This window comes from Quercus lobata, chromosome 4, assembly GCF_001633185.2.
Source record: "Quercus lobata isolate SW786 chromosome 4, ValleyOak3.0 Primary Assembly, whole genome shotgun sequence".
NCBI lineage: Eukaryota > Viridiplantae > Streptophyta > Magnoliopsida > Fagales > Fagaceae > Quercus > Quercus lobata.
In genome coordinates this window covers 57,784,701-57,812,634 of record NC_044907.1, presented here as the reverse complement: position 1 = coordinate 57,812,634, position 27,934 = coordinate 57,784,701, and the positions used below count along the sequence as shown (strand labels likewise).

Sequence of the window (27,934 nt, the reverse complement as noted above, 5' to 3'; positions counted from 1 at the left end):
AGGGAATGCAGCCCAAGAAAGGAGCAAGAAAAATAAAAGTGTACAAGGAAAGGGGGAACCCTAATACATGCTCTAGAGAAGAGGCTAAAGGAGGGAGATAGAAGGACATAACCACTCAGGGAGGCTAGGCCTCTAATCTACTGAAAATTGCCCTTTATGGGCTTGCGTCTTCTTACTTGCATCTTTGGCCTTTTTGCTCATGCCTAGGAGGTTGTGCCCTTGCTCCAAGCATCCTCGCTCCATGTGTGTACAAGCAACAAACAAGGAAACAAGCAAGCAGATAAGCAAAGAAAGGAAAAAAGAGATAGGGAAAGCAGGCAAAGAACATAAAGAGCCAAATGGGGGCAAACAAAGCATGCTAAGCATATGAAATGGCAAACAAGCATGTTATCCAACAAAAGAGGGTGTCCTAGGAGGAAAAATGTAGGTTTGGATAAAGAGTCCATAGTTCCATTAAATTGGAGTATGGATGAAACACAGACTCATGCATGAACATGTAGCAAGCATGCAAAAGATGCAAAGAAGCAAAGAAAGCCAAACGAGTGGCATAAAGCAAGCAAGGCAAGCATATCAACATCACACGAGGTGAAGAAAGGGTATGCATCGAGCAAACCGACATCACAGGGATGCATTTCACAAGTGGTTACACCCCAATAGGCCATGAGGGGGATGGATGTAACCACATAAGAACAAGCCCATGGGTGGCACGAAGCATGGCAAGGCCTAGATCTAGAGAGGCAAACATAGGCATAAAGCATATAAGCAAGCAAACAAACATAGACATGCATAAAAGAAATGATCCAAACCCTTTGATGTAGGCCTAGGTGTGCGGATGTAGGCTTGGGCCACAGGATCTAGATCTATACCCCACCACTAAGGGCCAAAACATAAGGAAAAAGAGATAACAAGAGATGGAAAAGCTTTAAAAGCACATGGCATAGCAACCAACATGTAGATCTAACACATGAACAAGGCATAGAGCACACAAAGGTGTAGATCAACCAAAGGTATGCATCAAGCTATAAGCATGAACATCACACAAATTGCAAAGCAAAAATCTTAAATAGACAAGCAAAAAGTGTAGATTTAAAGGTGATTAAAAGTCCTTGGAAGTTGTTTGAATGACTTTAAACAACTTCCAAAGGGTTCAGGAGCCTCTTTGTAATTTTTGAAAAGATTGAGGGCTTTATTGCAATTTTAGAAAGATTTGGGGTCAAAAATGTAATTTTGGGAATTTTTGGGTCAAAATGCAATTTTGAGGAAAATCGGGGACAAAACATGATTTTTGGAAATTTTGGGATTTAAACATGATTTTTGGAAAGTTATGAATTAATATGCAAAATGGGAAAATACGTATTTAGATGCAAACTTGATAATATGGATTAAAATGCAAGCATAGAAAAAATATGTGAATATGCAAATATAGAACAAAGGATGGCATTTTATTGATTAAAAAAAAAGATACAAATAAACATGCAAATGGACCTTTATTGAAAAGATTGGCTGAAAGGTTATATTAAAATGGGATGGAATTAAAATGAAAGCATGGGCCACGAGTAAGTGCTAGAGAGCAAACCAAGCCCAAGCACTACAAGTTGATGGGCTAGTTGGGTTCTGAATGGAGTCACCAATAGATTGGGAATTGGGCACACTCGAGCTGCTTGCTCACCAGTAGAAATAGTCTCATCATTAGAAGAAGAGTCCCTATGGGTCGTAGCATGAATGGGGGCCTTCCTCTAGTCTCCTTCAGAACTCGCCCTCCAAGGCATAATATACAAAAAAATCAGAAATTCAGACACAAGTGGTAAGCCATGAAACAAATGGCAATACAGATGAACTAACATTCTTTCCTAAACATGTTGTGTAGGTTCATGTCAAGCATATGTTCTCACAAGAAAACAGATTCTTACAAGAGTCCCTACAGTGAGTTAACTAGTGGCTGTGTCGTAGGCTCGCCATGCCATATGCTCGTTGTGCCGTACGTCTCTATAGTGGGTTATAGCGGCCATGCCTTATGCTCACATCCTACAGTGGGTTAACTAGCGGTTGTGCCGAATGCTTGCATCTTGTTTGGAGGCTATCTAGCGACCGAGCCGTATGTGTTTACAATGGGTTACAACGGCCGTGCTGTATGCTCATATTCTACAGTAGGTTAACTAGCGGCTGTGCCATATGCTCGCATCTTGTTTGGAGGCTATCTAGTGACCGTGCCGTATGTCTCTAAAGTGGGTTATAGTGGCCGTGCCATAGGTTCAAATCCTATCTCAAGGTTAACTAGCGACCGTGTTGTATGCCTCGCTATCACACAGTTATCAAGTTCCTAAATAAGTTCTGAGTTCCTAATCTACAGTGGGTTATACAGCTGTGCCATATGCTCAGACCCTATCTCGAGGTTAATCAGCGACCATATCGTAGGCCTTGCCATCATAGATATCCAGTTCCTAAAGAAGATCCAAGTTCCTGATCTATAGTGTGATATAGCGTCTGTGTCGTATGCTCACATCCTATCTCAAGGTTAATTAGCGACCGTGTCGTATACCTCGCCAACACAGTTATCAAGTTCCTAAAGAAGTTCTTAGTTCCTAATCTACAGTGGGTTATAGCGGATGTACTGTATGCTCACATCCTATCTCGAGGTTAAGTAGCGACCGTGTCGTATGCCTCACCATCATAGTTATTAAGTTCCTAAAGAAGTTCCAAGTTCCTGATCTACAGTGGGTTATAGCGGCTGTCCCGTATGTTCCCATCCTATCTCGAGGTTAATAAGTGATCGTGTCGTATGCCTCGCAATCACAGTTATAAAGTTCCTAAAGAAGTTCCAAGTTCCTGATATATAGTGGGTTATAGCGGCCGTGCAGTGAGTTCACATCCTATCTCGAGGTTAACAAGCGGTTGTGCCATATACTGACATCCTATCTCGAGGTTAATTAGCGACCGTGTTGTACACCTCGCCATCATAGTTATCAAGTTGCTAAAGAAGTTCCAAGTTCCTAATCTACAATTGGTAATAGCGGCCGTGCCGTATGCTCACACATCTTATCTCAAGGATAACTAGCGACCATGTTGTGCTCCTTGCCACCACAGTCATCAAGTTCTAATGAAGTTCAAAGTTCATAATCTACAGTGGGTTATAGTGGCCGCGCCATATACTCACTTCCTATCTCGTGGTTAATTAGCTACCGTGTCGTATGCCTTGCCATCATAGTTATCAAGTTCCTAAAGAAGTTCCAAGTTTATGAGATGCAATAGGTTATAGCGGTTATGTTGTATGCTCCCATCTTATCTCGAGGTTAATTAGCGATCATGTAATATTTCTGGCGTAGCAGTTATCAAGTTCCTAAAGAAGTTCCAAGTTATTAATCTACAGTGGGTTGTAACGGACGTGCCAAAAGTTCACATCCTATCTCGAGGTTCATTTGCGGATGTGTTGTTTTCCTTGCATCACACAGTTATCAAGTTCCTAAAGAAGTTCCATGTTCTTGATCTATAGTAGTTTATAGTCTCTGTACCATTTGCTCACATCCTATCTTGAGGTTAATCAACGACCATGTCGTACGCCTCGCCGTCACAATTATCAAATTCTAGAGAAGTTCCTTGTTCCTGAGCTACAGTGGGTTATAGCGACCATGCCGTATGCTCACATCCTATCTCAAGGTTAATTAGCGAATGTGTTGTACACCACGTCATCACAGTTATCAAGTTCCTAAACAAGTTCCAAGTTCCTGATCTAAAGTGGGTTATAGCGGTTGTGCTGTATGCTCATATCCTATCTCAAGGTTAATTAGCGATTGTGTTGAATGCCACGCCATCATAGTTATCAAGTTCCTTAAGAAGTTCCAAGTTTGAAATCGACAGTGGGTTGTAACGGCTATGTCGAAAGTTCACATCCTATCTCAAGGTTAACTAGCAATCGTGCTATTTTCCAACAAGGCTTCTCGGAACCGTGTCTTGTCTAGCTCTTCGGATCCCGCAACAAGCTCCATATTGCATTTGCCATCCTTGGCTTCTTCCAATGCTTCCCAGTAGCACCAAAACCTCACTTGACACTCTAAAAGGGTGTGGTAAGTGTTTGGGCTATCAACCTCTCAATGGTATGGAAATTGAGAGATAGGAATTTAGGAAATCCACAAGCTTATGTGTAGAGATATATGGGTATGATAATCTCTAACCCTCAAGGTGTTTGCCTAGGGTTTTCTCTCAGAAGTACTCCTTAAAATTTGTGGGTAATTTGGGTATATATAGTGTGGGTACAGAAAGTGTGTATCAGATAGTACAGTCTGGCAGAACAGAATGTTTCGCGGGTGTCTCGCGAGAAGGCCTTACTCGCGAGATACTCGCGAAACACAACTGTCCCTATCTGTACTAACTCTTCGCATTCCAGTCATGTACAAGGCACATGCTTCACTTCGCAGGATGATTAGTCACGAGCTACCTGCGAGAAATCATCTGGCTTCAATTGCTTGAGTCTTCACACACTCTCTCTCTCTCTATCACACAACCCTTACAATCAAATCCCACAATAAATACAAGGTACAAAAGATTGAATATAATTACAATCAAATTTAGCACGGAATAAAAGCCAATAGAATACATATTTGTAAATCACAACTTTACACTAAAGAAGTTCCAAGTTCTTGATCCACAGTGGCTTGTAACGGCCGTGCCGAAAGTTCGTATCCTATTCGAGGTTAACTAGTGGCCATGCTATTTTCCTTGCCATTACACAGTTATCAAGTTCCAAAAGAAGTTCCGTGTTTTTGATCTACAGTAGGTTATAGTTGCTGTGCCATTTGCTCACATTTGATCTCGAGGTTAATCAGCGACCATGTTGTACGCCTCGCCATCACAATTATCAAATTCTAGAGAAGTTCCATGTTCCTAAGCTATTATGGGTTATAGTGGCCATGTCGTATGCTCACATCCTATCTCAAGGTTAATTAGCGACCGTGTCGTATGCCTCGCCATAACAGTTATCAAGTTAATAAATAAGTTCCAAGTACCTAATATACAGTGGGTTATAGTGGTCGTGCTGTATGCTAACCTCCTATCTCGAGGTTAATTAGCGGTTGTGTTGTATGCCACGCCATCACAGTCATCAACTTCCTAAAGAAGTTCCAAGTTCCTGATCTACTACAGTGGGTAATAGCGGCCGTATCGTACGCTCACATCCTATCTCGAGGTTAATTAGTGACCATGTCGTATGCCACGCCATCATAGTCATCAAGTTCTAATGAAGTTCCAATTTCCTGAACTACAGTGGGTTATAATGGTCATGTCATATGCTCACATCCTATCTCAAGGTTAATTAGCGACCGTGTCGTATGCCTCGCCATCACAGTTATCAAGTTCCAAAAGAAGTTCCATGTTCCTGATCCACAGTGGGTTGCCATGCTGTTTGTTCCCATCCTATCCTGAGGTTAATTAGCGTTCGTTTCATATGCCTTGTCATAACAGTTATCAAGTTTGTAAAGAAGTTCCAAGTTCATAATCTAAAGTGGGTAATAGCGACTGTGCAGTATGCTTACATCCTATCTTAAGGTTAATCAGTGACCGTGTCGTACGCCTCGCCATAACAGTTATTAAGTTCCAAAAGAAGTTCCAAGTTCCTGATCTATAGTGGCTTATAGCAGCGATGCTGTATGCTCACATTCTTTCTCAAGGTTAATTAGCACCCGTGTTGTACTCCTTGCCACAACTGTAATCAAGTTCTAACGAAGTTCCAATTTCATAATCTACAGTGGGTTATAGTGGTCGTGCCACATGCTCACATCCTATCTCAAGGTTAATTAGCTACAATGTTGTATGCCTCGCCATAACAGTTTTCAAGTTCCTAAAGAATTTCCAAGTTCCGAATCTACAATGGGTAATAGCAGTCGTGTCGTATGCTCACATCCCATCTCGAGGTTACTTAGCAACCATGTCGTACTTCTTGCCACCACACTTATGAAGTTCTAATGAAGTCCCAAGTTCATAATCTACAGTGGGTTATAGTGGTCGTGCCATATACTCACATCCTGTCTCAAGGTTAATTAGCTATAGTGTCGTTTGCTTCGCCATCACAGTTATCAAGTTCCTAAAGAAGTTCCAAGTTCCTAATCTACAGTGGGTAATAGCGGCCATGTTGAATGCTTAGATCCTATCTCGAGGTTAATTAGCGATCGTGTCATATGCCTTGCCACCATAGTTATCAAGTTCTGAAGAAGTTGCAAGTTCCTAATCTACAGTGGGTTATAGCGGTCGTGCCATATGCTCACCTCCAATCTCAAGATTAAAAATCAACCATGTCGTACGCCTCACCATCACCGATATCAAGTTCCTATAGAAGTTCCAAGTTCCTAAGTTACCGTGGGTAATAGCAGCCGTGCTAAATGCTCGCATCCTATCTCAAGGTTAATTAGTGACCGTGTCATATGCCTCGTCATCACAATTATTAAGTTCGAAAAGAAGTTCCACGTTCCTGATCTATAGTGGGTAATAGCGGCCGTGCCGTATGCTCAGATCCTATATCGAGATTAATTAGTGACCGTTTTGTACGCCTCGCCATCACAGTTATTAAGATCCAAAAGAAGTTCCAAGTTCCTGATCTACAGTGGCTTATAGCGACCATACTGTATTCTCACATCCTATCTCGAGGTTAATTAGTGACCCTGTCATACTCCTTGCCATAACAATAATCAAGTTCTAATGAAGTTCCAAGTTAATAATCTACAGTGGTTTATAGCGACTATGCCATATGCTCATATCCCATCTTCAAGTTAATTAGCTACCGTGTCGTACACCTCGCCATAACAGTTTTGAAGTTCCTAAAGAAGTTCCAAGTTCCTAATCTATGGTGGAAAATAGTGGCAGTGCCATATGCTCACATCTTATCTCGAGGTTAATTAGCGATCGTGTCATATGCCTGCCATAGCAGTTATCAAGTTCCTAAAGAAGTTGCCAGTTCTTGATCCATAGTGGCTTGTAACAGCTGTGTCGAAAGTTCACATCTTATCTCGAGGTTAACTAGTAGCCGTGTTGTTTTCCTTGCCATTACACAGTTATCAAGTTCCTAAAGAAGTTCTGTATTTCTGATCTATAGCAGGTTATAGTTGTTGTGCCATTTGCTCACATCCTATCTCGAGGACCTTGATGTACACCTTACCGTCACAGTTATCAAATTCTAGAGAAGTTCCATGTTCTTGAGCTATTGTGGGTTGTAGCGGCCATGTCGTATGCTCACATCCTATCTCTAGGTTAATTAGCGACCGTGTCGTACGCCTTACCATCACAGTTATCAAGTTCCTAAACAAGTTCCAAGTTCCTGATCTACAATGGGTTATAGCAGCCGTGCTGTATGCTAACCTGCTATCTCGAGGTTAATTAGCGATCGTGTCGTATGCCACGCCATCACAATCATTAACTTCCTAAAGAAGTTCCAAGTTCTTAATCTACAATGGGTAATAGCGGTCGTGCCGTATGCTCACATCCTATCTTGAGGTAAATTAGCGATCGTGTCGTTTGCCACGCCATCACAGTCATCAAGTTCTAATGAAGTTCCAATTTCCTGAACTATAGTGGGTTATAGCGGCCATGTCGTATGCTCACATCCTATATCAAGATTAATTAGCGATCGTGTCGTATGCCTCGCCATCATAATTATCAACTTCCAAAAGAAGTTCCATGTTCCTGATCCACAGTGGGTTATAGTGGCCATGCCATATGCTCTCTTCCTATCTCGAGGTTAATTAGCATTCGTGTCATATGCCTCGCCATAATAGTTGTAAAGCTCGTAAAGATGTTCCAAGTTCCTAATCTACAGAGGGTAATGGCGGCCATGCCATATGCTCACATCCTATCTCAAGGTTAATTAGCGACCATGTTGTACGCCCCGCCATAACAGTTATTAAGTTCCAGAAGAAGTTCCAAGTTCCCGATCAACAGTGGCTTATAGCGACGATGCTGTATGCTCACATCCAATCTCGAGGTTAATTAGTGCCTGGGTTGTACTCCTTGCCAAAACAGTAATTAAGTTCTTATGAAGTTCCAATTTCACAATCTACAATGGGTTATAGCGGCTATGCCATATGCTCACATCCTATCTCGAGGTTGATTAGCTACTGTGTCGTACGCCTCGCCATAACAATTTTCAAGTTCCTAATCTACAGTGGGTAATAACGGTCGTGCCGTATGCTCACATCCTATCTCGAGGTTAATTAGCGACCTTGTCGTACTCCTTGCCACCACACTCATGAAGTTCCATGTTCATAATCTACAGTGGGTTATAGCGGTTGTGCCATATGCTCACATCCTATCTCAAGTTTAATTAGCTACCGTGTCGTACACTCGTTATCACAGTTATCAGGTTCCTAAAGAAGTTCCAAGTTCCAAATCTACAGTGGGTAATAGTGGCTGTGCTGAATGCTCACATCCTATCTCGTGGTTAATTAGCTACCGTGTCGTACACTCGTTATCACAGTTATCAGGTTCCTAAAGAAGTTCCAAGTTCCAAATCTACAGTGGGTAATAGTGGCTGTGCTGAATGCTCACATCCTATCTCGTGGTTAATTAGCTACCGTGTCGTACACTCGTTATCACAGTTATCAGGTTCCTAAAGAAGTTCCAAGTTCCAAATCTACAGTGGGTAATAGTGGCTGTGCTGAATGCTCACATCCTATCTCGTGGTTAATTAGCTACCGTGTCGTACACTCGTTATCACAGTTATCAGGTTCCTAAAGAAGTTCCAAGTTCCAAATCTACAGTGGGTAATAGTGGCTGTGCTGAATGCTCACATCCTATCTCGTGGTTAATTAGCGACCGTGTCGTACACCTTCCCACCACAGTTATCAAGTTCTAAAGAAGTTCCAAGTTCCAAATCTACCGTGGGTTATAGCGATCGTGCCTTATGCTCACATCTCATCTCAAGGTTAATTAGTGACCATGTCGTATGCGTCGCCATCACAATTATCAAGTTCCTATGGAAGTTCCAAGTTCCTAATCTACAGTGGGAAATAGTAGCCGTGTGGAATGCTCACATCCTCTCTCGAGGTTAATTGGCGACTGTGTCCTATGCCTTGCCACCACAGTTATGAAGTTCTGAAGAAGTTCCAAGTTCCTAATCTATAGTGGGTTATTGCAGCCGTGCCATATGCTCACATCACATCTCAAGATTAATTTGTGACTGTGTCGTATGCCTCGCCATCACTATTATCAAGTTCCTTAACAAGTTCAAAGTTTATAACTACAGTGGGTTATAGCGGCTGTGCCATATGCTCATGCCCTATCTCGAGGTTAATTAGCTACCGTGTCGTATGCCTCGCCATTACAGTTATCAAATTCTTAAAGAAGTTCAAAGTTCCTAATCTACTGCGGGTTATAGTTGCTATGCCATATGCTCACATCCTATCTCGAGGTTAATCGGCGACCATGTCGTATGCCTCGCTATCACAGTTATTAAGTTCCTAAAGAAGTTCCAAGTTCCTAATCTACAGTGGGTTATAGCAGCCGTGCTGTACACTCACATCTATATTGAGGTTTATTAGCGACCCTCTCGCACGCCTTGCCACCATAGTTATCAAGTTCTGAAGAAGTTCCAAGTTCCTAATCTACAGAAGGTTATAGCAGCCGTGCCATATGCTCACATCCTATCTTGAGATTAATTAACAACTGTGTCGTATGCCTCGTCATCATAGTTATCACGTTCCTAAAGAAGTTCAAAGTTCGTAATCTATAGTGGGAAATAGCGACTGTATCGTATACTCACATCCTGTCTCGAGGTTAATTAGCGACTGTGTTGTATGCCTTGCCGTTACAATTAATAAGTTCTTAAATTAGTTACAAGTTCCTGAGCTACAATGGGTTATAGCGGCTGTGTCATATGCTTCCATCTTATCTCGAGGTTAATTAGCAATCGTGTCGTATGTCTGCCTTAACATTTATCAAGTTCCTAAAGAAGTTCAAAGTTCTTGATCTACATGGGTTGTAACGGCCGTGCCGAAAGTTCACATCCTATCTCGAGGTTAACTACTGGCCGGGCTGTTTTCATTTCCATCACATAGTTATCAAGTTCCAAAAGAAATCTGTGTTCGTGATCTACAGCGGGTTATAGTTGCGGTGCCATATGCTCACATCCTATCTCGAGGTTAATCAGTGACCATGTCGTATGCCTCACCGTCACAGTTACTAAGTTCTAAAGAAGTTCCAAGTTCCTAAGCTACAGTGGGTTAAAGCGGTCGTGCCGTATGCTCACATCCTATCTCAAGGTTAACTAGCGACTGTGTTGTATGCCTCGCCATCGCTGTTTTCATGTTCCAAAAGACGTTCCAAGTTCCTGATTTACAGTGGGTTATAGTGGCCATGCCGTATGCTCCCAACCTATCTCGAGGTTAATTAGCGATCATGTCATATGCCTCACCATCATAGTTATCAAGTTCCTAAAGAAGTTCCAATTTCATAATCTACAGTGGATAATAGCAGCCATGCTGTATGCTTACATCCTATCTCAAGGTTAATTAGCAACCGTGTTGTACTCCCTGCCACCATAGTTATCAAGTTCTAACAAAGTTCCAAGTTCATAGCCTACAGTGGGTTATTGTGGCCATGCCATATGCTCACATCCTATCTCGAGGTTAATTAGCTACCGTGTTGTATGCCTCGCCATTACAGTTATCAAGTTCCTAAAGAAGTTCCAAGTTCCTAATCTACTGTGGGTTATAGCGGCCATGCCATATGCTCACATCCTATCTTGAGGTTAATCAGCGACCATGTCGTACGCCTCGCCGTCACAGTTACCAAGTTCTAAAGATGTTCCAAGTTCCTGAGCTACAGTGGGTTATTGCAGCCGTGCCATATGCTCACATCCTATCTCGAGGTTAATTAGCTATCGTGTTGTATGCCTCGCCATCACATTTATCAAGTTCCAAAAGAAGTTCCAAGTTCCTAATCTACTATGGGTTATAGTGGCCACACCATATGCTCACATCCTCTCTTGAGGTTAATTAGTGACTGTGTTGTATGCCTCTCCATCACAGTTATCAAGTTCCTAGAGAAGTTTCATGTTCCCAATCTATAGTGGGTAATAGCGGTCGTGTTGTATGCTCACATCCTATCTCGAGGTTAATTATCGACTGTGTCGAATGCCTTGTCATGACAGTTATCATGTTTTGAAGAAGTTCCAAGTTCCTAATCTATAGTAGGTTATAGCGGCCGTGCCATATGCTCACATCCTATCTCGAGATTAATTAGCGATTGTGTCGTATGCCTTGCCATCACATTCGTTAAGTTCCTAAAGAAGATCCAAGTTCCTAATGTACAGTGGGTAATATCAGTCGTGCCGTATGCTCACATTCTATCTCGAGGTTAATTAGGTGTCGTGTCGTACGCCCCGCCATCACAGTTATTAAGTTTCTAAAGAAGTTCGAAGTTCCTGAGTTGCAATGGGTTATAGCGGCCGTGTCATGTTCTCCCATCTTATCTCGAGGTTAATTAGTGATTGTGTCACATGCCTGCTGTAACAATTATCAAGTTCCAAAAAAAGTTCCAAGTTCTTGATCTACAGTAGGTTGTGACGGTCTTGCTGGAAGTTCACATCCTATCTTGGGGTTAACTGGTGGCCATGTTGTTTTCCTTGCCATCACACAGTTATCATGTTCCTAAAGAAGTTTTGTGTTCCTAATCTACAGCGGGTTATAGTTGTTGTGCCATATGGTCACATCCTATCTTGAGGTTAGTCAGCGACCTTGCCGTACACCTCGTTGTCATAGTTATCAAGTTCTATACAAGTTCCAAGTTCCTGAGCTACAGTGCGTTATAGCGGCCATGCCGTATGCTCACATCCTTTTTCAATGTTAATTAGCGATTGTGTCGTATGCCTCGTCATCACAGTGATCAAGTTCCTAATCGACAGTGGGTAATAGTGGCCATGTTGTATGCTCACATCTGATTTTAGGGTTAATTAGTGACTATGTCGTACACCTTACCACCACAGTTATCAGGTTTTGATGAAGTTCTACGTTCCTAATCTACATTGGGTTATAGCAGCCATGCCATATGCTGACATCCTATCTCGACATTAATTAGAGGCTGTGTCACATGCCTAGCCATTACAGTTATCAAGTTCCTATAGAAGTTCCAAGTTCCTAATCCACAGTGGGTCATAGTGGCCATGCTGTATGCTCACATCCTATCTCGAGGTTAATTAGTTACTATGTCATAGGTCCTGCCATCACCGTTATTAAGTTCCTAAAGAAGTTCAAAGTTCCTGAGCTATAATTGGTTATAACAGCCGTGTCGTATGCTCCCATCTTATCTCGAGGTTAATTAGCGATCATGTCTTATGCTTACCGTAATAGTTATCAAGTTCTTAGAGAAGTTCCAAGTTCTTGTTCCACAGTGGGTTGTAACGGCCATGCCAAAAGTTCACATCCTATCTCGAGGTTAACTAGCAGCTGTGCTGTTTTCCTTGCCATCACATAGTTATCAAGTTCCTAAAGAATTTTCGTGTTCTTGATATACAACAGGTTATAGTTGTTGTGCCATATGGTCACATGCTATCTCGAGGTTAGTCAGTGACCATGTCGTACGCCTCACCGTCACAGTCCTCAAGTTCTAAAGAAGTTCCAAGTTCTTGAGCTACAGTAGGTTATAGTGGCTATGCTGTATGCTCACATCCAATTTCAAGGTTAATTAGCAATCGTGTCGTATGCCTTGCCATCACAGTTATCAAGTTCCTAATCTACAGTGGGTGATAGCGGCCTTGCTGTATGGTCACATCCTATTCCAAGGTTAATTAGCGACTGTGTCGTATGCCTTGCCACCATAGTTATCAAGTTCTGATGAAGTTCCATGTTCTTAATCTACATTGGGTTATAGCGGCCATGCCAATATGCTCACATCTTATCTCGACATTATATAGCGACCATGACGTACCCCTTGCCATCACAGTTATCAAGTTCCATGTTCCTAATCAACAATGGGTAATAGTGGCCGTGTCATATGTTCACAACCTATCTCGAGGTTAATTAGCTATTGTGTCGTACACCCCGCCATCGTTGTTATTAAGTTCCTGAAGAAGTTCGAAGTTCCTGAGCTGTAATGGGTTATAGCGGCCGTGTCGTATGCTCCCATCTTATCTTGAGGTTAATTAGCGATCGTTTCATATGCCTACCGTAATAGTTATCAAGTTCCTAAAGAAGTTATGAATTCTTTATCTACAGTGGGTTGAAATGGCCGTGCCGAAAGTTCACATCCTAACTCAAGGTTAACTAGCGGTTGTGCTGTTTTCAGCCACACAATTATCAAGTTTCTAAAGAAGTTCGAAGTTCCTGATCTACAGTGGGTTATAGCGGCAGTGCCATATGCTCACATCCTATCTCAAGGTTAAGTAGCGGCCGTGTCTTACGCCCTGCCATCATAGTTATCAAGTTCTAATGAAGTTCCAAGTTCTTGAACTACAGTAGGTTTTAGTGGCCGTGTCGTATGCTCACATCCTATCTCAAGGTTTATTAGCGACCGTGTTGTACGCCTCACCATCACTATTATCAATTTCCAAAAGAAGTTCCAAGTTCCTGATCTACAGTGGGTTATAGCGGCTATGCCATATGCTCCCATCCTATCCCTAGGTTAATTAGCGATCGGGTCATATGCCTCGCCATAATAGTTATCAATTTCCTAAAGAAGTTCCAAGCTCCTAATCTATAGTGGGTAATAGCGGCCGTGCCGTATGCTCACATCCTAACTCAAGGTTAATTAGCTACCATGTCGTACTCCTCGACATCATAGTTATCAAGTACCTAAAGAAGTTCCAAGTTCCTAATCTATAGTGGGTAATAGCGGCTGGGTAACAGTGGTTGTGTTGTATGGTCACATCCTATCTTGAGGTTAATTAGCAACCGTGTCATACGCCTTACCACCAAAGTTATCAAGTTCTGAAGAAGTTCCAAGCTCCTAATCTACAGTGGGTTATAACGGCTGTGCCATATGCTCACATCCTGCCTCTAGATTAATTAGCGACCATGTCGTACGCCACGCCATCACAGTTATCTAGTTCCTAAAGAAGTTCCAAGTTCCTAATCTATAGTGGGTAATAGCGGCCATGCTGTATGCTCACATCCAATCTCGAGGTTAATTAGCGACCGTGTCATACGCCTTGCCATTGCAGTTACCAAGTTCTAAAGAAGTTCCATGTTCCTAATCTATAGTGGGTTATAGCGACAGTGCCATATGCTCACATCCTGTCTCAAGATTAATTTGCGATCGTGTCGTACGCCTCGCCATCACAGTTATCAATTTCCTAAAGAAGTTCCAAGTTCCAAATCTACAGTGGTTAATAGCGGCCGTGTTGTATGCTCACATCCTATCTCGAGGTTAATTAGCTCTCGTATCGCACGCCTAGCCATCACAGTTATTAAGTTCCTAAAGTGGTTCGAAGTTCCAGAGCTGCAATGGGTTATAGCAGCCGTGTCGTATGCTCCCATCTTATCTCCAGGTTAATTAGCGATCGTGTCATATGCCTGCTGTAACTATTATCAAGTTCCTAAAGAAGTTCCAAGTTCTTGATCTATAGTGGGTTATAATGGCCGTGCCAAAAGGTCGCATCCTATCTTCAGGTTAACTAGCAACCGTGCTGTTTTCCTAGCCAGAACATAGTTATCAAGTTCCTAAAGAAGTTCTGCATTCCTGATCTACAGTGGGTTATAGGTGTTGTGCCATATGCTCACATCCTGTCTTGAGGTTAATCTGCGACCATGTCATACGCCTCCCCTTCACAGTTATCAAGTTCTAAAGAAGTTCCAAGTTCTTGAGCTACTGTGGTTTCTAGCGACCATGTCGTATGCTCACATCCTATCTCAAAGTTAATTAGCGACTGTGTCGTACGCCTCACCATCACAGTTATCAAGTTCCTAAAGAAGTTCCAAGTTCCTAATCTATAGTGGGTAATAGCGGCCGTGTTGTATGCTCACATCCTATCTTGAGGTTAATTAGCAACCGTGTCGTACGCCTCGCCATCACAGTTATCAAGTTCCTAAAGAAGTTGCATGTTCGTAATCTATAGTGGGTAATAGCAGTTGTGATGTTTGCTCACATCCTATCTTGGGGTTAATTTGCGACCGTGTCGTACACCTTGCCACCACAATTTTCAAGTTCTGAAGAAGTTCCAAGTTCCTAATCTATAGTGGGTTATAGCGGCCGTGCCATATGCTCATATCCGATCTCAAGGTTTATTAGCGACTGTGTCGTATGCATCGCCATCAAATTTATCAAGTTCCTAAAAAAGTTCCGAGTTCTTAATCTACAGTGGGTAATATCGGCCATGCCGTATGCTCACATCCTAACTTGAGGTTAATTAGCGACTGTGTCATACGTCCCGCTATCACAGTTAATTAGTTCCTAAAGAAGTTCCAAGTTCCTGAGCGGCAATGGGTTATAGCGGCTGTGTCGTATGCTCCCATCTTATCTCGAGGTTTATTAGCGATCGTTTCATATGCCTATCGTAACAGTTGTCCGTAACTTTCGCTAACTTCTGGGACCCATATCTTTTGATCCAATAGTTGGATTTTCAAGTTCCATAACTTTTTAGAAACAAGAAGTCAAGATCTTTCTAGGGGTGCCAAGATCAACCCGATCTGAGACCAAGGGCTGCCACCTCATAATCAATGCTTGGGTTATAAAAGGCCACAGGCACCTCTAGACAAAAAGAAGAAAACTTTTTTGGGGGTTTTGCTCTCTTTCTAGACGTCTTCTGCACATTTTTTCTCTCTTCCAAACACAAAAAACATATTAAAGCCTCTTGATTCATCCTTCTTCACCAAAAATACAAGGTATCATTCTTATACCCAATCTTTTTTTTCTTGGTTCTACACCTTGGATTTGGGGTTTAGGGGTGTGGATGTAGCTTTTTAACCACTATCCACACCCCTATGCTTCTAAATCTTTTTCTAGCATTTATCTTGCTCTTTTTGCCTTAATAACATGATTTATTACTTTTTCTAGCATGCACTTTGCTTTATTTTGCCTCTAGCATGTCTTTGGTTTTTTTCCATATGTTTCCATGTTTTTTGATGTGCTAGTTGCCTTTTCTACATGTTTTATGCTTTATGCCACGCTTTAGATGCGTAGATCTTCTCTTTCCCATGTGTTGATGTTTGGGTCTACATGCTCACATGCTTGATATTATGTCTCCGGCCATGCCTTGCTTAGATATATATGTTTGTATGCATGTTCTATGCTCCTATGCCTATGTCTATACCTTCACATGCTTGTATGCTTGGATTTGTGTTCTTCCATGCTTTTATGCTTACATCCATATGTTTAGATGTACATTTACATGCCTACATGCATATTTCCATCCTTATATGTGTAGATCAGTGTGTTTACATGCTTAGATTGATGTTCTCTACATGCTTTATGCCATCATCTATGTGCTTGCATGCTTCACGCCATGTTTATGTGCTTAGGCCTAGACCTTGTTTGTCATGCCATGTGCTATTGTAGCCCTTTTGTTCCTTTATCACATTTTCTTGTGTTTTGCCCTAATGGTTAGGACCCGATCTAGACCCTATGGTCTTTGTCATCGTCCATACACCAAGGTCCATATCAACGGGTTTGGATCATCCTATTTGCATGTCTATGCTTGCTTGCTTCTATGCTTTATGCTTGTGCTAGCCTTTCTTGTTCTAGACTTTACTATGTTTGGCGCCCTCCATGGGCTCCACCTTGTGTGGTCACGTCCGATGCCCATGAGGCCTTCTTCGGATGTAACCGTTTGGGAGGCATCTCCGGATGCCGTGTTGCTCCGTGCATACCCTTCCCTTTTCCACTCCGCACGATGCTATGCTTACAATGCTTGTTTGTGCCACCCATTGACTTTCTATGCATTTTTACATGCTTGCTTACATGTCCCTGCATAAGTCTTGCTTGCTAGTGTGTCGTTTGTGCTTTAACACAATGAAGTTATGTACATTCGATCCAAACCTACATTTGTCCCTCACGGACACCACCTTTTGTTTACTTTCTTGCTTGTTTGCCTTCTCGCTTGTTTGCTTGCTTTCTTGTTTCTTTGCCTGCCATGTCTATCATGCTTATCTGCTTTATGCCTTTTTCATATGCTCTTTGCATCTTTTCCTTCCATTGCTTGTCTGCTGGCTTCTTGTCTTTGCCTTTGCATGTACACACATGGAGCGAGGACATATAGAGTTAGGGCACGGTCTCCCAAGTGCAAGCAAAAAGGGCGCAGATGCAAGCATGTAGATATGAGCCAAGCGGTTATGTTCAGTAGATTTAAGGGTCTAGCCTCTCCCATTTGGTTATGTACTCTTTTAAACCCCCTTCCTTCCTCCCCCATTTCTCTTTTAGATGGGTTGTATTAGGTATATCATGCCGTGTACCATTCATCCTCATCTCTAAAGTATGACGACCCTTGTTTACTTTCCTGCACCTATTTTGGGCCATGCTCTAGGGATGTAGGCATTTACTTTCCTACTCTGTGTGCTTGCATTATGCATGAATATATTCTTGTTCATCCCTTTTGGTGTGATTGCTACAGTCCATGTCACCTAAGGTAAAGCGATGCCTAATTTCTGTTGTGAAAGTAAGGTGACATGTGGTCGGATTTTCACCGTGGAAATCTGGTACATTGCTCGAATGCCTAAGGAAAGCATAGATTGGGATCACACCCATTCAAAAGCCAAACCTCAAAGACTCCATGCATGCAAAGCCCCATAAGCAAATGCCAAAATCATGTTTTTTATCGCCAATCTCCGAAAATTAAGGTTTTATCAAAACAAAGGACTGTCCTTGGACAGGCATTGTGGGGTGCCTAACATCTTCCCCACATGTAATGAAACTTCCAAACTCAAGAATCAAGATTTTTTGCCATCCACATTAGATTAGGAAAAATGCCCTTTTTCTTAGCCTAGGATTGGTAATAAACTAGAAACAGGTGACCAATCATACCTTAGAAAAACTCAATGATTGGTGGCGACTTCACTTACCTGTGGTAATCACCTAAAATTTGGCCAAGATTCCCTCCATACCTCCAAAGGCAGGCCTACCTTCCTCCATCAAAAGAGAGAGCACTTAAAGCTCCACGTAAACCACACCGATTATCGAGAGGGGCCTCCAACAAGACCCACGTGCGCTGGAGCAGGAGCATCTATAGCCACGAATGAGGAAGCGATGGTAAGACAATTGGATTCACTAGAGGAATGCTAAGAAGCAGCATCTATCTGCTTGGCAAATTACCAACAGAAGTTGGCTTGACGGTATAACAAATATGTAAAGACGAGAGAGTTTGGTGCTGGTGACCTTGTGCTGCGAAGAGCAGTGGGGGATGCTCTGGACATCAAAGTCGGGAAACTAGCCTTGAACTGAGAAGGACTATACAGAGCCACAGCTATTGCTGGAGCAGGAGCATACTATTTGGAGGACATGGAGAAAAGGCCACTTTCTCAGCCATAGAATGTACAAAACTTAAAAAGATATTATCATTAAATATGTAAAGCTTAGGTGGTTGGTATGTATAGTAAGGTGGTTGGTATGTATAGTAATTAGCATATGTATTATAAGGAATGAGTAGTATGTGAATTTTGCCACTCAGAATCGCTTACCAAAAATTTTCTAAGGATAGAAACTTTGGCTCGATCTGGCCCTATCACCAACCAGGTGGAAACCTTGCTACAAATTTTCTAAGGACATAAATCTTGGCTTGGCCTGACTCTGTCATTGACCAGGTGGAAACCTTGCTACAAATTTTCTAAGTACAAAAATCTAGGCTTGGTTTAACCCCGGTCACTGATAAGGTGGAAACCTTGCTACAAATTTTCTATGGACAGAAGCCTAGGCTCGACCTGACCTCGGTCACCGACCAAGTGAAAACCTTATCACAAATTTTCCAAGGACTGTTGCCGAGGCTTGGCCTAACCTTGGTCACCAATCGGGTGGGAACCTTATCATAAATCTCTTAAGGATAAATCAAGGCTTAATCTGATCCCGGTTGCCAACCAGGCGAGACCTTAAGCTGCACAAAGAAAGTTCCTAGTGGCAATACTACCTATGAATTGCAAAGTATCCTAAAAATATCAAGCATGAAAAATAGAGAGAAGGTTCTTGCAAAAACAAAACTTAAGTGACATATCACCCATTCCCAGTGACTACAAATATAACTTTAAATAAAAGCTTCAATTGTTTGACACCAAAACCACGGTGCCTATGAAATTAGTGTACTATCACCACACCTCGATGACTTAAGGAAATCAAACTAAAAATAAAAAGATAATAAATAAAGAAGAAAAGTATCCAACATAAAAATGAAAATATAATAATAAAAGCGTTAAGCAGTTGGTTCTTGCGGTTGCTCGAGCATATAGGGTTATCTTTTGTAATGACCTGGTCGAGATGTGGGAGGAGGGGTTGAGTCACCTACTTAAGCCCTGCATTAGGGTCGTTGGAGATTTTGAGGTTGATAAGCTTATCGTGTGCATCAATCTCTTCAACCTAGCGCCCACATGCTTTGACTCTCCTCCTCTTCAACTGAGGCAGGGTTCTAAATGGTAGGAGGGGGCTCGGGGTAGGGGATCTGCTTAGGAATCCTAAAAGGAGACTCTTTCGGCATGCCCAACGCATTCACGGTAGCCATCCACCCCTCCCCAAAGCCATACTATTGAGACTAGAACATAACTAGCTCGCTTGAACCCTCGACGTCAGCGAATCCCATATCATAGAATTTATCCTTACTTTCCTCCAACGCTGCCTTCAAATCAACAACTTCTTTATCTCTAGACGAGATTAGGCTTTCAGCCTCGGCTAACCTTAGCTCCATTTTACTCATTTTAGCCTCCAGATTGGCAGCTTTTTGTTTGGCTAGTAAGTAGGCCCCCTCGTGCTCCTGAACCTTCCCCTCAGCAACCCATAGTGTGGCATCCTTCTCTTGAGTCATGACCTCGACCACCTCCTTAAGGGCCTTCTCCCTTTAAGTATCTTCAGCTACCATCATGTGACCTAACTGGGCAGCCAAGCAAGATAGCAAGAGATTTTTGAGTGTTAATGAACGCAACAAAGTTATAATACTAAGTAAACAATTACAATAAAGTGATCACAATGAAAGCTCATTACCGCAATAGCGTGCCACTTAAGCTTGAGTGCCACGGCTTCATCATTAACCTTGGAGAAGTACTACACGATATTGGGAAGCTGAAGGGCCTGGCCCAAGCTCCGAGCTGTTTGGACACCCTCTCCCTTCTCCTAATTTTGAACACTGTTCGTGACCGGTAAGGGGCGGTTCCTGAGCCTAAACACACTTTGCCATCCTGGCGCAGGTGGTGCTGAAGAGGAAGTAATGTTTAACCCCACCATGGTAAAAGGGCAGGGTACTTGGGTGGTCTCTTTGATGACAAGGGGAGTTGTGGATTGCATGGGGGGAGTTCGGTAAGGAGCTTACTCTTGAGGGTCGACAGGCTCATTTGTAGTGCGGGCCTCTTGTGTTCGTGTAGAGATTGAGGAGGAGGTGTTTGTTGTGTAGGAGTTTATCGCCCACTGGGCAAAAACCGTTCAATCATCATCTTCGTCCTAACCACCATCTCGATATCAGGATCCTTGGGTTCGGTACCTTCAGAAGAGGAGTCCACTGATTTAGCTTTCACTTGTTCCTTAGCCTAAGCTTCTTCCTCAAGCTCTGCGACTGGAATATGCTCGGTACAACCTTGGAATACTGTATTCGCCAAGTAGTCCCTCACAATAAGTAACAAGCCTACCTTGATTTGCCAAGGACTAAGCCTCCGGGCTTTGCCAGGTGTTAATTCTGGAGGTAGGAAACCGTGTAATTGAACGTCCAAATACGATAGTAGGGGGTTGCTAATTGTCAGTACCTGACTGGGGTCTTGAAAATTTGTATATATAGGGGTGCAGCCGAGGATGAGGTGAGTGGCGCGTAACTGGCCGTCAAAATGCACGAAGATTTCGGACTGAAGTATGAAATTTAGATCTCGAATGTGAATGGCATTACGTTCCGACTTAATTCTTTTGGAATCTACATAGCCATAAATAGTAGTTAGCATTCAAGTAAAAATAAATACGACCTTAAATCAATAACAAAACACTGACATAAAAATATATATATATATATATTATTAATTTAAACGTACTCGGTATCAACCAATATCTCGAGGTGAGGTCGGGCAGGTGAACTCATTAGCAAGCCAATTGCCACTCACCCCAACAAATTCTCCAGCCGAGTTTCTGTTAGAATTAGGGAGGCACGATATCAACCATACTAGTGTATCCCTAACTTTAAGGTAATACCTTGACCTTTCATTACCACACAAACATACATAAAATTAATGTCATGTTGGTCAAGGTGTAACCCATACAAGTTATTTAACCAGCTAACATTGCTCACCACTTGGTAAAAATTGGGTGGAAGTTTGTTGGGACAGAGATTGTAGAACCTAAGGGTTCTAAGTATTAATGGGTCTACGGGGAACTTCACCCCACCCTCTAGTATAGACATTAATGGGAAGAATACTATATGGGGACGTCGTTCTAATGCTATATTATCCTCATGACAATAAGCTACATCTACATCTAAAGGAATGTTGAATCCAGCCCTATAATTGGCTAAGGCAACCTCGGTCTTAAGGAGACGAGAAAAACCCATTCTAATGTATCAACCAACTAGAAGGAAAACTTAAAAGAAGAGAGAAGAGCAAATGACTTACAGTAGAAATGCTAAGAAGGATTTGCTCAGGAAGGAATTTGTGCTCGGTAACCTAGGGTGCTTAGAAATGGAAGAAGTAGAAAGTGAAACAAAAGGATGAAAGATGATTTTTATAGGCAAAAAAAATTTAACAAGCATTGAATGTGTAATAAGGCGGGAGAAATAATTATCTCTTTTCGAAACCATCACACACATTGCCTCGGTACACAAAGCATCAGATAATCATGGCCGTTGGATGGGACAACTAGTTATCCCCTTTTTCCCAAAACACGTGGGTTGTCTTGTCTATAATTAATAAAATGGACGGTTAGTATTCCTGAGAAGTGAAATGGAAATCTTTATTAAGGACTTTTGATTCCATTCCAGAGAATGAGAAAAGAATCAAAGTGGGGCTATTGTATGGTCATGGACTTATGACCCTTAGCCTGAGGTCAATAGCCCAAACAATTTGTTCTAAAAAATGGGGGAACGACCTTGCCTGGCAGATCAGTCCGGTGGTTATATTGACTACGAGCCCAGTGTAACTTAGACTTGACCCAAACAACCTTGGTAGTGCCTTGGGTAATATCGTTGCCGAGCAGTCACTAGTGCTTATTGCTAGTCCCAAGGCTCCTATTTCCAATGTGGGACACTCTTTTGTCAGGAATAATTTAATTGGGCCCTTCCCACATGAGTGGAGAAATGAGTAATCATTACTAACCCACTAAGGCAAGGCGATAAATAGGGGAACCACCTAAGAGAAAGGGGTTAGACACTAGAGGGTGAGAACTAGGAAAGTAACTGAGCATTAACAACCGAGTGTTTGGTTAGAGAAGTTAATCACTTTAGTTAGTCTAAAGATAATCTACTTAGGAGCTACCCATTGTAGGATACTCAAAAGCCTACTCAAATAAGTAAATTGTAAGCCCAATTACAGAGTTGGCCAAAAAGCAGGGAATTGGGCACGCACAGTTACCATATACGGTGATACTTTGACTATACCAAAGCCCATTTTTGGTATTGATTTTGAGAAGGAGCCATTGACATTAGATGGCTTTGAAATGAGAAGCTGGTTTTGAAAGAAGAGAAGAAGAAGTGGAGAAGATCCCCATGGACTTTGCTTTATACAGCAACAACAATGTGGTGGGAATGATGAAGAGAATGAATTACCTTTTAGGGATGAACTTAGGGAAGACTGTGAAGAAGGAAACTACTCAAGTCCCAATAATTCCCATTGCTGCACCACCTTTTAGGCTAGGTTATAAGCCCACTGATGATGACTTACTAGAGATGGAGGTGAGAAGATTGGCCTCTGCCAAGGCCAAAGCCAAGGGACTTCCTTGTCCCCCAAAACCCTTAAAGCCCTATTCTCCTACTTTGAACGAGAAGTTTGTCAAAGCTGGAGATAGTCAACGCTATTGGGGATTCCCTGAACTGAGATATGATCCTAAGTCAAGAACAATGGTGCCCGGATTTGAGCTATTATTAGATTGCAATAACAAGCTTCCAGAGCTGAAGTAGGAAGACACAAATTGGGTCCCTACTAATTATGCTGATTACATGGACCCTTATGCAATGACTACACTTCTGGGAGATGCCATTTGCAATATAGAAGAAGAAGAATATTGGAAGGCTTGTCAACATGCATTGAAGAGCCCATATAAAGCAAGAACAAGTGATGAAGATGAGGAAAGGGGAGAAGCCCCTAGTGATGATGATGAAGGAAACGACATCAAGAATGATAGTAGTAGTGATAACAGCTACAGTGACGATGGAGATGGTGAGGATGATAGCAATAGTGATAGTGAAAACAGCAATAGTGAAGACTACGATAACCAATATAGTGGCAATGATTGGGGTGAACCTCCTAGTGATAGAGAAGATGAAGATGTAGGACTTTTTCTATGAAGACCACTCTGAGATGACATAGACTACTATGACAGAGATATAGAGGATGATGCTAAAGCTGAACCTATAGACATGAAGAATGGCACTGAAAGTGAAGAATATAAGCTAGAAAATGTGCTGGAACCTGTAGGAGAGGAGGTTGAAGAGGTTGACAATATAGACTATGATGATTACCCCTGTGGGCGACCCTCGGATTGGTGCTGCATTACCGATGTTAAAGGTCATGTAACACCCCAAACCCATACCAAGGATTTAGATGCACAACCTGTCTTAGAAATACTCAACAATAATATAATGGAATAGAGCGTAATTAAATATCCACAAATATACTTCAAATAATCAAAATCTTTCCTATGAAATCCATAAAACAAAAACTTTAACAATAAAGTCTCCAAATACAATCTCAAAGAGTTCCACAAATGCCAAGATTACTATCTTAAGAAAATATACTAAAACAATCCCTCAACTAACATAGCTCCAAAAGAAGTCTTCAATCTATGTCTCCAATGATCTACCACCAAAAGATATTCCATTGCTCTAATCTGAAAGGTGGAGAAAGGGGGGGTGAGCTAGAAGCCCAATAAGAGACTACATAACATGAGGATGTCTTTCAAAACAAAACATTAGTATCATTAACAAAATATAGTCTTTACAAAACATTTACTATAATATTGTAATCAGTAAATAAAATAGTAACCACTTTAATTGGCCAAAATACACTAGATAGGTAGAAACAATTTAATATAGTAATAAACAATTTTTCCACTTGTAACAGCCAATAACAATAAAACAATAGTTTGATGTGGAAAACATTAAACATTAGCCAGACAAAGACATAAGCTGCTAAACACTCGGTGGGTGATTCCCATAGGGAATAATAACACTAACCTCAAAGAGGCAACACTGGCTCCAAAGAGCAAACGATAACACTACACCACACCACAATAACACTACATCGGCCGAAGGCCAACACTTAACCCTGTGTTGGCAAAGGTTGCAGACTGTCTAACTGACTATTCGAAAACATTCTCACGTTATTACAATATTGTCAATACCAATCATATATCAAATAACAAATGCTTTTTCAAAAATATAGTTTTGAATCATTCTTAACATATACAACTTCGAGGTAACACTTAAGAAATACTAAAATTCAAGTATGCGTACAAAGCATTGATAATAGTATAAGTTTATGAAAACTTCACTTTTGCAATTATGTATATATATATAAATATATTTTTACCAAAAATATATATAAATATACACGTCTTGAGAGACGTCATGTTTTGAAGTCCACTTACCTCTAGTTGTTAAACCAAGCTTCAACTCAACGGTCTGAAACAATATCAATTAGAACCTAAATAAACACAAGACGACTCAATAAGAATGGATACACTAAGGCAGCAACAAAATATAAATTTCACTCTTTAAATTCGTATCTCACTACTTATTCTGAAACTATAGCTAATCTAGTACTCAATTGCTTTATCAAGTACTCCAAAATCAATACCTAGTAAACAATTCTAATGAGCCGAATATGTAAATCTCTATATTATTAAATTCTCCCAGTACAAGTTGGCTTCCAAATGATCACATGCTTGTAGATCATATTAACCCAAAATAATATATATCATCCATAGAAAATTCTACCCGTAGGACATAGAAGCTATAGTATGTACTGAGTGTTAGAAAGTTTATCTAACATATATATATATATATATATATATAATATTCAAAGATCTATCCTACCCGTAAGCCATAGCAAGAACACAATAGATTCACCAATTAATTCCTACCCGTAGGACTTAGTGACCTGAAGCATGCATTGATAAAAGTTTAGAACTTGACCACAATATAGATTACAAGATTCAAAAGTCCAGCCCCACTACCATACGTAAGCTCTAGCAACTAGGTTATTTCCATGAGGGTTTGAGAGAGAGGTATACCTGACCACACGACCATACGGATGCAGGATTTGTTTCTTGTAACTTTGCCGTCTCTCTCTCTCTCTCTCTATCTTTCAGCAGGAAACCCTAACCTACTAACACGTTAAAATTATTTTCACTTGGGCTCAAATATAAAACCCACTAAAAGCTTAAATAAGCCTCCCAAGACTTCAATTCCCACTAAACTCATATTAAGGTTGTTTAGATGGGCCAGAACTCTAAAGAATTCCAATAACATTTAAACTCCTAATCCAATTAGGTTTTAGTTTCTTATCCTTGTCCTTAACTGATAAGGAGACTAAAAGTTTAATATGAATAATCCACAAAATAACTCTCACGTTACATCTTTTATTTATTTTCTTTGTAGATATCATAATATAAAATAATATCACCTTCACAATAAATTAAATAATTCATCAATTTCACTTTAGAAGCAATAAAATTAAATTTAAGTGAGGCGGGTGTTACAGGTCAAGTCCTCGATATGACAAGCATGGTAGAGAGATTCCTGAGTTAGGGTCATTTCACAATTCGAAACTTGGCTCACTGACCCCGTACACTGAGGAAGAAGACGACATTGATGCTAGATTGGCCATTCTAGATAGAAAGTTGATGATCCACAGTTTTAGAAACTTAACACTGAAGAGTCTTGAAGATGAAGATGAGAAGGTGGAAGGGAATAAGTCAAAATACCTCCCCCAAAACATCTTTCCAAGCAATAAAGGAAAGCAAGATCTATTTGGTAAGTGGATAGACAGTATAGAGCGCCTGGATGCTTATGTGACTGACAAGCCCATAGATATAGAGATTGATGATGGAGGCACGGATTATATGGATGAAGACCCCATGGTACTGATGCTGAGGGAAGAAGGAACTCATTAGGAGCCACCCACCATCGTTGAAGCCACAACCAAGTTGAAGAATTAGGCATGGGAGGGAGCTGCCCACCCTGTGGAAGACTTTGTGGAGAAGATCAAGATTGTTGAGCCAGTCACTCCTGTCATGAAGATCAAGATCGTCGAGTCAATCACCTCTGCTAAAAACATTGTTTCTATCCCTATTGAGTTTATCTCTGCTAGTATTATTGTTCTTGTTGAGTCAGTTTGTGACCGTGAACCTATAAAAGAAGAAACCCAACCTATTCACCTGGGAACTGATGATGAACCTAAAATGATACAAGTGGGCAATACCCTAACTGTCTCTAAGAAAGATGCATTAATTGCCCTACTGACAAAATTCAAAGAAGTATTTGCAAGGTTATACGAAGACATGCCTGGGATTGATATAGATATAGTGCAACACTGCATTCCAACATATCCAACCATGAAATCAGTTAAGCAGAAGTTGAGAAGGATGAAGCCACAGTGGACTCTCAAGATCAACGAAGAAGTCAAGAAACAGTACAATGTAGGATTCTTGCGGGTGGTCAATTACCCAGAATGGTTAGCTAATGTGGTTCTAGTGCCGAAGAAGGATGGGAAAGTGGGAAAGATGATTTTCCCTTGCCTCACATTGACATCTTGGTTGATAACACAGCAAGACATGCCTTGCTGTCATTTATGGATGGTTTTTCATGATACAATTAGATAAAGATGGCTCCGGAAGATATGGAGAAAACTCTTTCATTACTCCATGGGGGACATATTGCTACAAGGTTATGCCATTTGGTCTTAAGAATGCTAGTGCTACTTACCAACGTGCAACCAGTACTTTGTTACATGATTTGATCCATAAAGAAGTAGAAGTTTATGTTGATGACATGATAGTGAAGTCCAAAGACCATGAGGGGCACATACCAGCCTTACAGAAGTTCTTTGAAAGAATCCAATTCTATAAGTTGCAGTTCAATCCCAAGAAGTGCACTTTTGGTGTAGCATATGGAAAGTTGTTGGGGTTTATGGTAAGTTAGAGGGGAATTGAAGCCGATCCTGGTAAAATCAAGGTAATTGTAGAGATGAAGCCTCCTAAGACTGAGAAGGAGATTCGAGGGTTTCTAGGGAGAATATAGTACATCAACAGATTCATAGCCCAACTCACCATGACATGTGAGCCACTTTTTCGACTACTCAAGAAAAAAGTTCCCACAGTATGGAATGAACAATGCCAAGAAGCTTTTGAGAAGATTAAGAATTATTTGATGAAGCCACCAATACTAGTTCCACTGGTACCTAAAAAGTCATTATTGTTATATCTCACAACTACGGATACCACAATGGGTGCTTTGCTTGCTCAGTACCTAGAAGAGTCTAGGAAGGAGAATGCGATTCAGTACATTAGCAAGAAGATGCTAGCTTATGAAGAGAAGTATTCACCACTTGAGAAGACATGTGTAGCACTTGTATGGGCAACCCGCAAACTCAGACATTATATGCTTACTTTCAAGGTTTTGTTGATTGCAAGAATGGATCCTTTGAAA

The 27,934-nt window shown here is 41.3% G+C and overlaps 1 long non-coding RNA gene across 1 annotated transcript; it reads right to left on the bottom strand.

Moving 5' to 3' along the window:
- Window positions 1-23,933: 23,933 nt before the first annotated feature.
- On the bottom strand, window positions 23,934-25,701 carry LOC115983959. Its single transcript, XR_004090318.1, has 3 exons — window positions 25,519-25,701; window positions 24,874-24,929; window positions 23,934-24,114 (listed from the first exon to the last, which is right to left on the bottom strand). It is a non-coding gene; the product is annotated as an uncharacterized LOC115983959 (long non-coding RNA).
- Window positions 25,702-27,934: the final 2,233 nt, after the last annotated feature.